Genomic DNA, 13732 nt, shown 5'->3' on the forward strand with positions numbered 1-13732 from the left:
ACCCAAATGAACCAGTATCATATCTTATGTATTATGACGTAAATAATTTATACGGTTACGCAATGAGTTTTCCGCTTCCTGAAGGTGAATTTGAATGGGTAAATGACATTTACTCCATCGATATTGATAAAATTTCAGATAATGGAAAATATGGGTACATATTCGAAATTGATGCACATTATCCAAGCACACTTCATAAAACACATAAGGATTTACCATTACTTCCAGAACATTTAGTTCCTCCAACATCTACATCAAAAACACCTAAACTATTAACAACCCTTTTTGATAAAAAAAAATATATCATTCACTATAAAAATTTAAAACAAGCTTTAAATTTAGGAATCAAAATTCAAACAATACATAGAATATTAAAATTTAAACAATCTTGTTGGTTAAAAAAGTATGTTGACCTGAATACAAAACTTAAGAAAGGCTAGCAAAAATGAATTTAAAAAAAATCTTTTACAAACGTATGAATAATGCAGTTTTTGGTAAAACAATAGAAAATGTACGAAAATATAAAGATATCAAATTAGTAACAAAATGGTCTGGAAGATTTCGAGCACTATCCTGAAAACATTATATACCACATACCTTTATCAAATAGAAAGTGCTTGGTTTAATGAATGATGAAAATAATGGTAAAATTTTTGAGGAATTTATCGGTCTCAGATCGAAAATGTATGCCATAAAACTATTTTGTACTAAAACAGAAATTAACGAACTAATTAAAAAAGATGAAGATAGCGTAGTAAAAAAGCTAAAGGAATAACAAAAGCACCACTTAAGAAAATTACGTTCGATGATTATTTTAAATGTCTGTTTCACAACAAATTAGTAGAGATTAATCAAAACGTAATTATTTCAAAGAAACATAATGTATATACAGTTAAACAACGTAAACTTGCACTCAGTCCTTATGATGATAAAAGAATAGTAAACGCATTAACAACGGATACGTATCCATGGGGATATAATTTTAGATAATTTTTAGACTGCTAAGTATAAAGCATAATTTATATAAAAAGAAATTAATCATATATTTATGTATATAATATGTTTCAAAACAAGTGTATNCGTGTGCGAGTGCGGTGGCACCCATACAGCGGAGCATGTCCTTTTTCATTGCGATCTATTTGCTCAACACCGCGAAGTTGCCGACCGGGCCTCGCGGTCCGCGGTTTACGCTGGCCTACCAATTATCGGGAGGTCACTGAGCTGCGGGACGAAAGGGACTGGTGGGACGCTTTTCGATGTTTTTCGAGTGGCGTAGATAAGCTGAAATTCACTAGTTAAAAATGCCCTCGCGATGTGCGTGTTCGGGTCCGTTCGTTTTCGCTCGGGTCAACTCAATTCGGTTCGTCGGTTGCCTTCGGGCAACTCCGTCGTGTTCGCGTTCGTGCAAGTTCGGCTCGGTTCGGGTCTCCGACTTACACTCGTCGCCGTTTTCGCGGTAGCGATCACGCCCCGTAGAGCCAGTCTGGAGTGAAAAGCGACGCGAAAGACTGCGCATCCAGATCAACCAGCCATGGACCATACCGAAAAGGCGACCGACAGGATAGCGGATATGGAACAGTACCGCTTCGATGCGGACCGGAAGAGCCTGAAAGACTGATGCCTGCGCCTCCAAACGGCCCAACCCGTTGTCAAACGCAAGAGCGGCGGATTGGAACAGCACCAGGACTCGGAACCTCCAAGACATTTGGCTCCGGAAAAGTGTGAGCCTCCACTCGAACGTTCGTGACGCTAAGTTCGATTTTGACGGTTTCGCGAGGCTATTGGGATCCGTCAAATGGGAGGAGCCTAAAAACATGGCGCCGATTAGGGAAAATTTATCGTAGTTCCTATAGTGTACCGTGCAATTTCCAAGTTTTTAAATTACGATAAAATGATAAGTATTGACACAATATGTGATTGGGCTGACACAAAGCCTCGGAAAGGAAATTTCGTTGAAGGTGAGCGTGTTTTTAATGCCAATCACATTATAAAATTCGGAAATAACAAATCCGGAAGCTAGCCTTCAAATTCCGTCAAGTTTACTGCCTACTTTTTACAAACTTCGGATTTAAAAAGTGATTCACGTTATATAATTGGTGAGGTGATTCTGGGTGATTTAAGCAATATCATATCAATGACTTGCACGTGCAAAGCCGATTTAAGAGAACGTTGCAAACACATTATTGCAACTTTGTTGTATTGCAGCAGGTAGGTTCTTAACCTCAAAATACTTATATCGTATCATTAGAATTGTGTTAAATCAATTACACAGGAATAAATAATTTCTCACTTTATAATTTTAGTATGATTCTAGTTTTAAATATTAAGGTTATGGCTGATGGTAAATACTTGCTGAAATATAATCATGTGCATTAAAATGACGTGAACAAATTTTTATTCCGGAATTCACTTCTTTGATACCTACTGCTTTCATCCAAGCTTCTATTAGTTTACTTTTTTCTCTAATTTTCCGAATATATTTTTTACATATATAAAACGGTTAGTTTTTATTGGAAAGTAGTTAATGTAGGTGAAGAGTGAAGATCTATGTCTGAAGTGCTATTGCAGCTTTTCACTGAACATATTAACTTTTTATTTGATTTAACTTTAGAAGAAAACTTCGTCGACTCCATCATCAAAAAAATTTTTACTTTTTTAACGTGTTTTATTATTTTAATAAACAATTTTACAATTTGCGTACACAGTTCCTATGTAAATTTTTCCCTCATTCGAGTTATGAATTTTGCCACCAGATGGTGTATGCCCATTTGACGGATCCCCATAGTTTCGTGTGCGTTATGCGAGGATGTGCTACCATTATGATATGATTGCTATTATCTGGGTGAAACAAAATTCAAAATTTCGCGATTTATTGTATTCGGGGTTTTGTATATTTGTACTGTTACGTCTGTAATTTTACCAACTTTCACTAAGTAATTAAATGACCTATATAAGTACCGCCCCAAACCTAATTAAGTCAGTTCTACTTTGGTCGAATAAAATAAAGCATTAATTAAAAATTTATTTCTTGTTATTCTTTATTATTGTGAAACTCGGTTTCTCGTGATGTTGGAATTAACCCCTCTTTGTGAGAGTTAGTGGTCCCGTCGCTTAGTGAAAAACGCTACCCGTTGGTTTTGTGTGGAATAAAACTTAATACTAAGTGCTTCAACGTAAGTGTATTAGGAATGAAACCTAAGTGCACAAATCCAGCTTTGTGTGAATATCACCTTGGTTTGACGATCAACCCCACCTTCGGTAAAAGATCCTCTTATCCAAACGTGAAATTTGGCGCTGCGAACATGATTCCTCATCGATGTATCAGAAGATTTTCACGAAATTTCTGATTCACGGTTTAGTACTCTTCTCAATCGAATTCCTATATTCGATGGCGGAGATAACGGTATTTCCCTTACACAATTTGTTAAGGCAGTCGACAGTGTAATTGATTTAGCAAATGCTCAACAAAAACATATCTTAGAAACTTTGATTATTTCCTATATTCACGGAGAACCGCGATCTTTTGTCTTGTAGAGAAATACTAGAGTTCCGAATAAATACCTACCAGGAAGAAAAACATTCAACACATGTTGTTTTTGAATTATGCACTTTTCAGCCAAAAGGAGGGAGTGTGACGGGTATTTATCAGGAAATATCGCGTTATACGGATTATATTTTACGTACCAAACTTCCTACAATCGATAATGATAGGGTAGGAAAGCAGTGTCAGAATTTGTCGAAGAAATAGCTATCGCTTCATTTCTGGCTAAGGTTAACCCTACTATTTCCAACATTGTACAAACCAAACATTACCGATTAGTTGAACATTATTATGACGACTTAAAAAATATTGAAAATCATTCCAATATAGGCAGGCTACTCGCGCCTTTAATAAGTTCTCTAAAGATGAACGGAAAATAAAACAAAAATATCCTAATCCTGTTAATTCAAATAATACAGTTTTCCCAAAAACAAATTCTGTTAGTAATACAAACAAGGAAAAAGACGCTCCATCTACATCTAAAGATGTTAAACCCAACGTTTACCACTACTGTAAGAAACTGGGACACACACAGAACCAGTGTTATAAAAGGAAACGGGAAAAATCGATCAAAGTAATAGAAGCTCAACCACAATCCGACTCCGAAGGGGAAGCTGCCTAGGCCCATTCCGAATATTTAAACGAGTTTTCCGAATTGGCACTAGAAGGCGCCGATTCGGACGACTGAAAAGCCCTTCCTGCTATAACACCAACAAAAAAAATCCTATCCAATAATTTACCCCTTGTTAAAATTAAGGTATTTAATAAGGATTTGAAATTTCTGTTAGATACAGGAGCTTCAATAAATCTAGTTCGTAAACAAAAAAATTTTCCTTTAACCTTTAAGTACCGACGTGCATTTTTTGTAACGTTAGTACCGATGTGAGGCCTGAGAGGCCGCGTATGTTACAAAGTTTTTTAAAGAAAGTGATGAGTTAAATTATTTGTCCTTGTATTATGATNTTAAAAGCGGGGATCGGTATTGTGCGGGGGAAAGGGTAAACTAACAAGTCAAGTACCTGCCGGGGCCTCTCAGACCGCACGTCGGTACTTAAAGGTTAATAAACGATAGGGATAGACAGGAATTACACGGCGTGAATGGCCAACCCTTCTATACTGAAGGTTCATTTGTTACAAAAAATTCAAAAAACCCAATTAAGTTCAATGTAATGCCCAAACAATACCTAAATATTGATGGAATTCTTACAAAAAACTATATTCGTATTCCAACATTTAGAGTAAAAATTCCTTTCATATTTGAACAGAGTAAATTAGTCTTCTACCAAGATCCGAACAACTGATCAAAATTAACGTTCAAAAATATAAGCCCGATACTGAATATTTCTTTCCGAAACTAGATTTGGATAATGAGATCTTGTTTACAAATTGTTTTATCAAAATTGATAAGGATTTAAATATTTATGTGAGTGCAATTAATTTAACGAACACACAACAAAACATAGAAATTAACGATGTGGAACTTAGGGAAATAGATAAACCCTCCTTTCCTCAAAACATTTTCCTTACACAAACAATGTCCAAGGAGCAACGACTACAAATGCTTAAAGGTCAGATCCGCACAGAACATCTAAATAAAGAAGAGGAAACATCCTTAGAGAAGATAATCCAACTATATCCGGAAATAATCCACTTAGAAGGCATAGACACTTTAAGCCACACCAATATCATCGAACATAAGATTCTTACCAAGGACGATATACCAAATCAGGCCAAAAATTACAGATATCCGCAGATTCACAAAGAAGAGGTCAATAAGCAGATCGAACAGCTGCTGAAAACTAAAGTCATCCGACCGTCCTTTTCTCCATGGAGCTCCCCTCTGTGGATCGTCCCGAAAAAACGCGACGCAACTGGAAAGGTCAAATGGAAGATGGTCATAGACTATCGTAAATTAAACGATAAAACGGTAGATGACAAGTACTCTTTGCCCAACATCGAGGAAATTCTGGACTCCTTGGGTAAGTCAGTCTACTTCACGGCTCTTGACCTAACTTCAGGTTTCCATCAAATACGAATGCACAAAGACTCAATAGCAAAGACCGCCTTCTCGGCAAATGGGAAACTTTACGGATATACCCGCATGCCTTTTGGGCTCAAAAATGCCCCTTCAACCTTCCAGCGTGCTATGAATTTAGCTCTCAACGGTCTAACCCAGCAGCAGCAGCAGCAGTGCATAGTGTATATAGATGACATAATCATCTATGGATCGTCCCTCGATGATCATAATCAAAAACTAATAAACGTCTTCGACAGGCTAAAACAACACAACCTAAAAATCCAATTGAATAAGTCAGAATTCTTGAGAAAAGAAACAAATTTCCTGGGACATGTTATTACTAAAGAAGGATTCAAGCCGAACCCAGACAAGACAACTTCCGTCCGAAATTTTCCAACACCCAAAAATATAAAGCAACTGCGAGGATTTTTAGGTTTAAGCGGTTACTACAGAAAATTTATTCCTGACTACGCCAAGAAGACGAAGCCGTTAAACAAGTTATTACAGAAGGATGTTAAATTCTACTGGAACGATGAATGCAAAACAAGCTTCGAGGAAATAAAACAATTACTTACGACAGAACCAATACTGAAATATCCGGATTATTCTCAACCCTTTTTCCTGGCTACAGACGCTAGTAAATATGCATTGGGCGCCATTCGGGAAATTAAATACCAATGCCGACGCTCTATCAAGATGCTACGCTCTCAACTCCAGTAAGGAATCGACACCCCAGTCTTACGAAGAAATAGTAAGAGAACTAGACCTAGATAATGTTAATGAAGAAATCTTAACTCCACGTAAAGAACAAAAAATCCAGGAAAAAATTGAAGAATTGGAAACCGCTTCGCAACCAAAGGAAAGTAATGACCTTATAAAAGAGAAAGATGAAATAAAATCCAACGCTGAAATTATTATTTACCCCATTAACGATAACCAAAAATTTATAAATACTATATTAATTGATACCAACATTAAAGAAATAGAAACCGATTTTAATTTATGCACCTCATAAAATGAACATAAAATTACACATTGTTTTTATGACTCGGCGAAACTAACAAATGAAGAAGTAATCACTTCATTACTACAATTTTTCCCGCAAAACGTTATTCATTTTGTAACTAAAAATACCAGACACTCACATTTTTAAATTTACGGCAATTAGAGAAAACATTTTACATTTCTTCCAAATTAACCTTTCCTGTGCATTTCACACCACTAATCTTTCAATTAATACTCGATTACCACTCTAACGCTGCTAATGGTCATAAGGGCGTTAATGAAACCCACATTAAACTTCAAACCAAATATTCATTCCCAAAAATGAAATCACTAATTGAAAAAGTAATCTCTTGTTAATTAATTAAGGCCGGCTCAAATAAACGAAACTTATTAATTTTTCAAGATCAACATATCAAATTTCTACAGGCATTTATACCCACTAATGAAATTACTGGTAAATTTGTTTCAAATAGCCTATTTCAATATGCTTCAGCGTTTTCATTCCCAGCCCGTATCCATTCAGATAATGGAAAATAATTCATAAATAACAAAGTCCAAAACTCAGCCAAACAATTAAATGTGAAATGGACCCGTTCCGCAATCTACCACCCAAAAAGCAATGGTGCAATAGAAAGGGTTATCGCAACGATTAAAGAAACAGGTATGACGTTATTCGAACAGTACAAACGGAAAATATCTTTCGATAATCTCATTAAAGTAGCAGTACACGCTTATAACACGTGAACCAATCAAACGACTAAATATTCTCTCTATGAACTCCTTTATGGATCATAACCTCCGAATGTTTTCTCCGAGTTTTCCTAAGAAACGTCTATACCAAATGAAAGATTGACAAGAATAGAGCAAATTCGATCGGAAGCGGTAAATAACCAGAATTTAAGTAAACAAAAGCAAAAAGAAAGGTATGATAAACATACAAAAGACCCCCAACAATACCAGGTCAATGATCTAGTTTACTTAAAAAAAACTGCTGGTAGAAAAAACAGTTATAGAAGGCCCATATCCAATAACCAAAGTCATTAACGCAAGCAACTACGAAATATTTAATAAAAACAACAATTCAACAGTAGTAGTAAATTATGAAAAATTAATAAAACTAAATTCGTTACAGGCTGTTTGCCCTAACGATTCCGCTACTCCCTCTACAAGTAGTTAGCAATGAATTCGAGTATACACAAATTCCTAATAACACCGGACTTTACACCCAGAAGCTTGGAAATCTATACAACCTTGTGAATTCTTATTCTGTAATACATATAAAAGATATATCTCCCCTATGGAAAACAAAAGCAACACTATCTGCTTATTCAAAGAAAATTTATAACATAGAACATCTGCTCGCCAAAGAATATCAAGATACAAATTTCCTACACAGCACTCTACTAACTCAACAAGTAAAAGAAGTATAAAAACTTCTCATCAACTTAGAGACTTAATTTTCCGATGATGCCAAAATACGAAACAAACGAAGATGGATAAACTTTGTAGGAGAAGGACTACATTACCTCTTCGGGACCACGGACTCCAACGATGAAGAAGAAATTAACTCAGCAATCCAGAGACTACAAGATTCCAATAGAAAAACGCTCGACATAATACAAGAATCCAATACCATTCTCTCCTTCACGATTCGAGATTTTAATCAAACCGTCGAACATCTTGCATCAAATCAAAAACAAATCGATGAACAATTACAAATGATAGCTAACCACATCAATACCAATAATATTAACTCAAAGAAGGGCGAGATCAAAATGAAATTATTTAATACTGCTCTAGTTTTAACTGAAGCCATAAATGAACTCCGTTTTGATACTCTCTTATATGCTTTATAGCAAAGAAAATATTCTACCCCTCGAAATCCTTAAAGACATTAATATAACACAGATTTTAAAGCAGGCAAATGCAAAAGCTGGCATTACCTTTCCTTTCTCTTTCGAGCTTAAAGAAATTCTCAAATACCAAAAAATTAATAAAAACAGGTTTCTATATAAAAGACAAAAAGTTAATCGTATTATTCAAATTTCCACTTGTCGACAAAACTGCCTTTAACCTCCTCAAACTATTTTCAATACCTTTTAAAAGTAAAGTTCAAGACCACTACAATGTCTTGCTACCTGACTTCACATATTTAGCTCTTGACGTTACACAGTCACTTTTTATAGCATTAACGTCTCTTCAAGGCTTAATGAGCATTAATAACAATTATTTTGGTATAACTTTAAAATATCAAACGCTAGACAGACATTCCACGTGTGAAACTAATTTGATTATAAGAGGGAAATGGTAAGCAAATGTCACGTCCTAGTAACTCCTTTAGAGGTCGATCATCTTACTACTCTTACTCTCCGCACCTGCATCGTTCACATACAAATGTCAACGGAAGACTATTCAAAATAGAACCTCCAAGGAATTCTAGTAATACAACCAATTCCACTATGATTGGTATTCCCATCTCATACGACTGCTGCATAGAAGAAGAACAAGAAGCAGAAAAGATATCGATAAATCCATTGAAGATGCACGACCTGAATCAAGAAAATTTGGTCTTGAAAAAACACCGCCTGGAGAATTTTAGAGAAGAGATCTTAAAAGAAAAACTTAATCCACTCTTCTCAATCACGCCCAAAGGATGGTTTTGGTTTGCAATTGGACTTTTAAGTATTATTACCATCACCATCTGTTGCTTATGTAAAAAATGCCAATTACCGTTCAACTTCAACCCTTTCTCATAGGGATGTCCGAACATTTGTATAAACATCAACAATACAAATAGGCCAAGGACTGTGATAAGTAGAAGACCTTCCTACCGGGACTTCAACAATTGAATCCCCGTCATACGCTGCAACCGCTCCAGCACGAACTACTCCAATGACCACCATACTGGAAAAAGAATCAGATCCCAAATCCGAAATTCACCTGCGAAAATGGACCCCAAACTTCGTATTATATAAAACAAAATAGACTGAAGAAAGATTTTGATAAAACACATACTATATATTGATATTGAAGACTGATAAAATGTTATACTTAATCAAAATAAGTTACCTTTAGTATATAAATATAATGTATTGTATTTTCTTATGTTAGATTTAGTTATTTCTTTTAAATTTTGCACATAATTTTTCATTGTATATGCAAAATTCTTAAGTTAGGGGGAATGTTACGTCTGCAACTTTACCAACTTTCACTAAGTAATTAGGTGACCTATGTAAGTACCGCTCCTAACCTAGTTAAGTCAGTTCTACTTTGGCTGAATACAATAAAGCATTAATTAAAAAGTATTTGATGTTATTCTTTATCATTGTGAAACTCGGTTTCTCGTGACGTTGGAATTAACCCCTCTTTGTGAGCGTTAGTGATCTCGTCGCTTAGTGAGAAACGCTACCCGTTGGTTTTGTGTGGAATAAGACTTAATACTAAATGCTTCAATGTAAGTGTATTAAGAATAAAACCTAAGTGCACAAATCCAGCTTTGTGGGAATATCACCCTGGTTTGACGATCAACACCACCTTCGGTAAAAGATCCTCTTATCCAGATGTGAACTTCGGTTCGAAATGTTTTTATAATTTTGTATATATCATTACACGTCTCCTTGTATTATAAATACATTTGTATACCTACGGCGGTGCTTCGGTGCTAAAACGAAAGCAATAACACGGTATATCAAATGCCCTTTTTCTTTTTTAATTATTGCGTCATCTTCATTTAATTGGGCGAAATATTGCTATTGTGTTGGAGCCGAGGCAACGAAAAGAATAAGAGTTCATTGTGATCTGGTTGGGTTTTTCTGGGTTTTTCCCAACTCTTGCAACGAATGTTGGACCACATGTATATATTCCCAGGCCGTACAGAAGCCAACTCTAATTTTCATTGTAGGTATATTTTCTCTCTATTAAACATTTTCATATGCGATGTTTTAATTTTCATCGGATGCTCCGATACGCATATGCAAGACATTTGTATAATAAATTTATTTGCATTCTATTTTCAATAAGTAAGTTCCAATTATGTGGAAAAGTCGTTTTTTGTATAATTCATGCAGGCCCTCTCTGCTCACCAATAAATTGTTTACTGTGTAATATAAATAATAAAATTTCTTTCGAAGGTTCAGATGTTTCTTCTCCCGTGGAAAGAGCAGACGGAGGGGATAAAATAGAGATTGTAGTTATATCGAGTTTTATTCTCATATTAAAATGGTGCATATATACATTTTGTATATAAAGTATTTCGAAAGACCGCCCCTGTAGTACGGCAAGGTGGAGTAGTGGCACTATGTATATATTTCAATTAAATAAATCATATTGTCGTGGTGGGTGGGCACGACCTTGCCAGCGGACGACACCTTAAAAATGCTTGCAAGGCCTAAGAACAACCAAAAACAATGCAATTGATTATGGTAAATGAGACAACGAAGGTTACTGCTTCAGCTCCTTCGGATAGGGCAAAGCCGGTAGAGCTAGGGGTTACAGAGCAGAACCCCCCCCCCAAGTCGTTATCAAGCAATTGCTTTGAATCAACGAGCGAGAGAGAGGCATCCCTACGCAGGTGTGGGGTGTCATGGCGCAGGTGAGAGCGAAGCGACAGGACGGCTGCCGAGTAGTGCTCCCTGCACCAGGCGGCTGAGGGCGAGAGCCCAAAGCCTGGCTGATGGGGTTGAGAGAAAGGTCCACGACAGTGATTCCTCTGAGCAGGAGTATAGCCCATGGATCTGAGACGGAAAACCCAAGGCCAAGGGTGGCGACAAAGTTGGGAGGGTGCCGAGGGGGCGAAGGCCTCCAAAACAACAAGGCCACACTCCTCTAGGAAGGCGAAGGGCGGCAAAGTGCAATGACCAAGGTGATGGCCTGCCCGACGAGCCCACACCCGCCAAGAGCCTAGTGGTCAGGGTTGAGAGGGTCCCGAGATCGAACAAGTCGGTCGCTGAGGGAGCCAAGGGTTAGCCCAAGAAGCCTGAGGTTGCTTAGAGCACAGAACCCTCGAAGACGGGGGAAGCTCGCAAAGGACCTCAGGACAAGTGAGCTGGAGAGGATTAGGCGGATTGGGGATAGCCTCCGCAACTTTGTCTTCGATGAAGGCAAGAAGATCTCTAAGATTATTCTGGACAGGCACACCGAGTGCGAGGACATGCTTTTGGAAGTCCTTATGGATAAGGAGAGAGGGGGGAAGCCAACGTCGGGTAAATCGACCCCGGTAAAAGCTCTCAAACCTAGCCGCCCAGTACAAAAGGGCACTGAAAAGACGGCGAAGCCTGGTAATAAGGCTGCCTAGAAGCAGAAGGGTGTCGCGGTGATCGTGAGGTCACACGAAAAGATGCTCTCTACTGATGAGGTCAAGGACAAAAGGGACCGGGTGTGCGCACTAAGCAAGGTGAAGGAGGACGTCGTCATTGAGACGAAGACCTCCGCAGAGGCAGGGAACTGTTAAAGAGTGATGAGTTCAAGAAGCAGGGACTCACGGCCGCCACCCCGCAAAAGATAAGGTCAAAGATCCTGATTAAGAAAGTCTCACCGGCCCTAACAGACCAGGAGAGAGTGGTTTCACCCGAGGAGTTTGCCTCCCGAGTGACAATACGAGGTAGGAGGAAGGCTCCTGCAGTCCGGAAGGGTGCAAGTGGTTCATGCCCGACAAGTGACTGCTGAATAACACTCGGGTTAAAGAACACGTACTACGCGAGAGAAAGTTGCATCTTACCATGCAGTCGTGCAGGGTCGAGGACACTGATTACGTACTGCGCTGTTTTAAGTGCCTAGGTTTCGGGCACAAAACAGCAACCTGCAGAAGCACAGTCTCCGCGCTTTGCTTCAGCTGTGAAGAAAGTGGTCACCAGCGAAGGGCATGCGACAGACCCGTCAGCTGTGTAAACTGCCGGACACGGAAAGGGCCAGACGGTCACCTGACCAAGGCAAGATCCTGCCCCATATTCAAAATGGCAGTGCAGGATAAAGCAAGTAGATACGCGTGATGGCTGACACGACCGTAAAAGTTCCCCAGCTAATTAATGTGTTTAAATATTGTAGGTCCAACTATATCTAGTCATGTAACAGCTAAAAGTTCTAATTGTATATTACTGCAATAAGTATTTACTATTTTCGAATTTTATTTTTTAATGTGTAAGCTTTCACACCGTCACGTTCAAAAACACCAATCACTGATAAAGGCTCGATATCTAATCAAAATGCTAAATAAGCAAAACATAGGAAAAATTCTACATCGGGATCACTGTACATTGATGGTATCGTTGAATTGGACACAAACGAGACCGCTGAGTTACGACCCCAGTTTACTGGTAATAATAATACACAGCAAATAAATGTTGATAATCTATTAACAATTGCAATAATAATTACCTATATAAACAATTTCTTTAGCTGGTGAAATGGTGATTCTAAAAGATATTACGAAGATGAATTGGAAAATTTGCAGACGCAAAAACAACAATAAATCAAAGTCACAACTTACTTCTAATAAATAGTAATAACAGCGCAATAATATTGATAATTTTCGCACCGAATAATAACAACTGCCAGTTGTGGATAATGCATCACATGAATCTTTTAAAAAATATTCCTAATAATTGTTAAAAGACTTTCCAAAAATTCTTCGTTTTATATAAATTTTTTCTGCAGTTAACGACCGTATCTTTGTGGGGGCGAAACTAGCCAAAAAAATCGCATACCGAACAATTTTTTATTTCCACTCCTGGATTTTTGAAGTATATCCCAATGAAGTTATCGCGCAGTAATTTACAAAGGATTTTGGACTTTTAAACATCCGCAGTAAGATATAGGGAAGAGGAAATTGAAACCGAAGATGGCGAGAAAATCAAGTGTGGCAAGAGTATGGACCCCCAGAAGAGTGGCGGGAAGGGAGATTACACAGATGCGTATATCTACAGATGTGAATATGACCGCAAAAGCGCTCCATAGTGCTGTAAAAGCGCCTTATCGGTCACACGTGGGACATTTTTTGATGATTCAAAGCTCACTGTGACTCAAGTTCATTGGTATGTGTGGAATATCATCAGCAATATCAAGATTAAGGACGCCGATGATGGTGCAGATGAAGATTTGAAAATGTCAAAGAAGCATTTAGGTAATTGGTATTCCTATTTACGCGAAATATTACATGCGTCAAATGAAATCAT

The sequence above is a fragment of the Agrilus planipennis genome, unplaced genomic scaffold (assembly GCF_000699045.2).
Source record: "Agrilus planipennis isolate EAB-ADULT unplaced genomic scaffold, Apla_2.0 scaffold262, whole genome shotgun sequence".
Taxonomy (NCBI): domain Eukaryota; kingdom Metazoa; phylum Arthropoda; class Insecta; order Coleoptera; family Buprestidae; genus Agrilus; species Agrilus planipennis.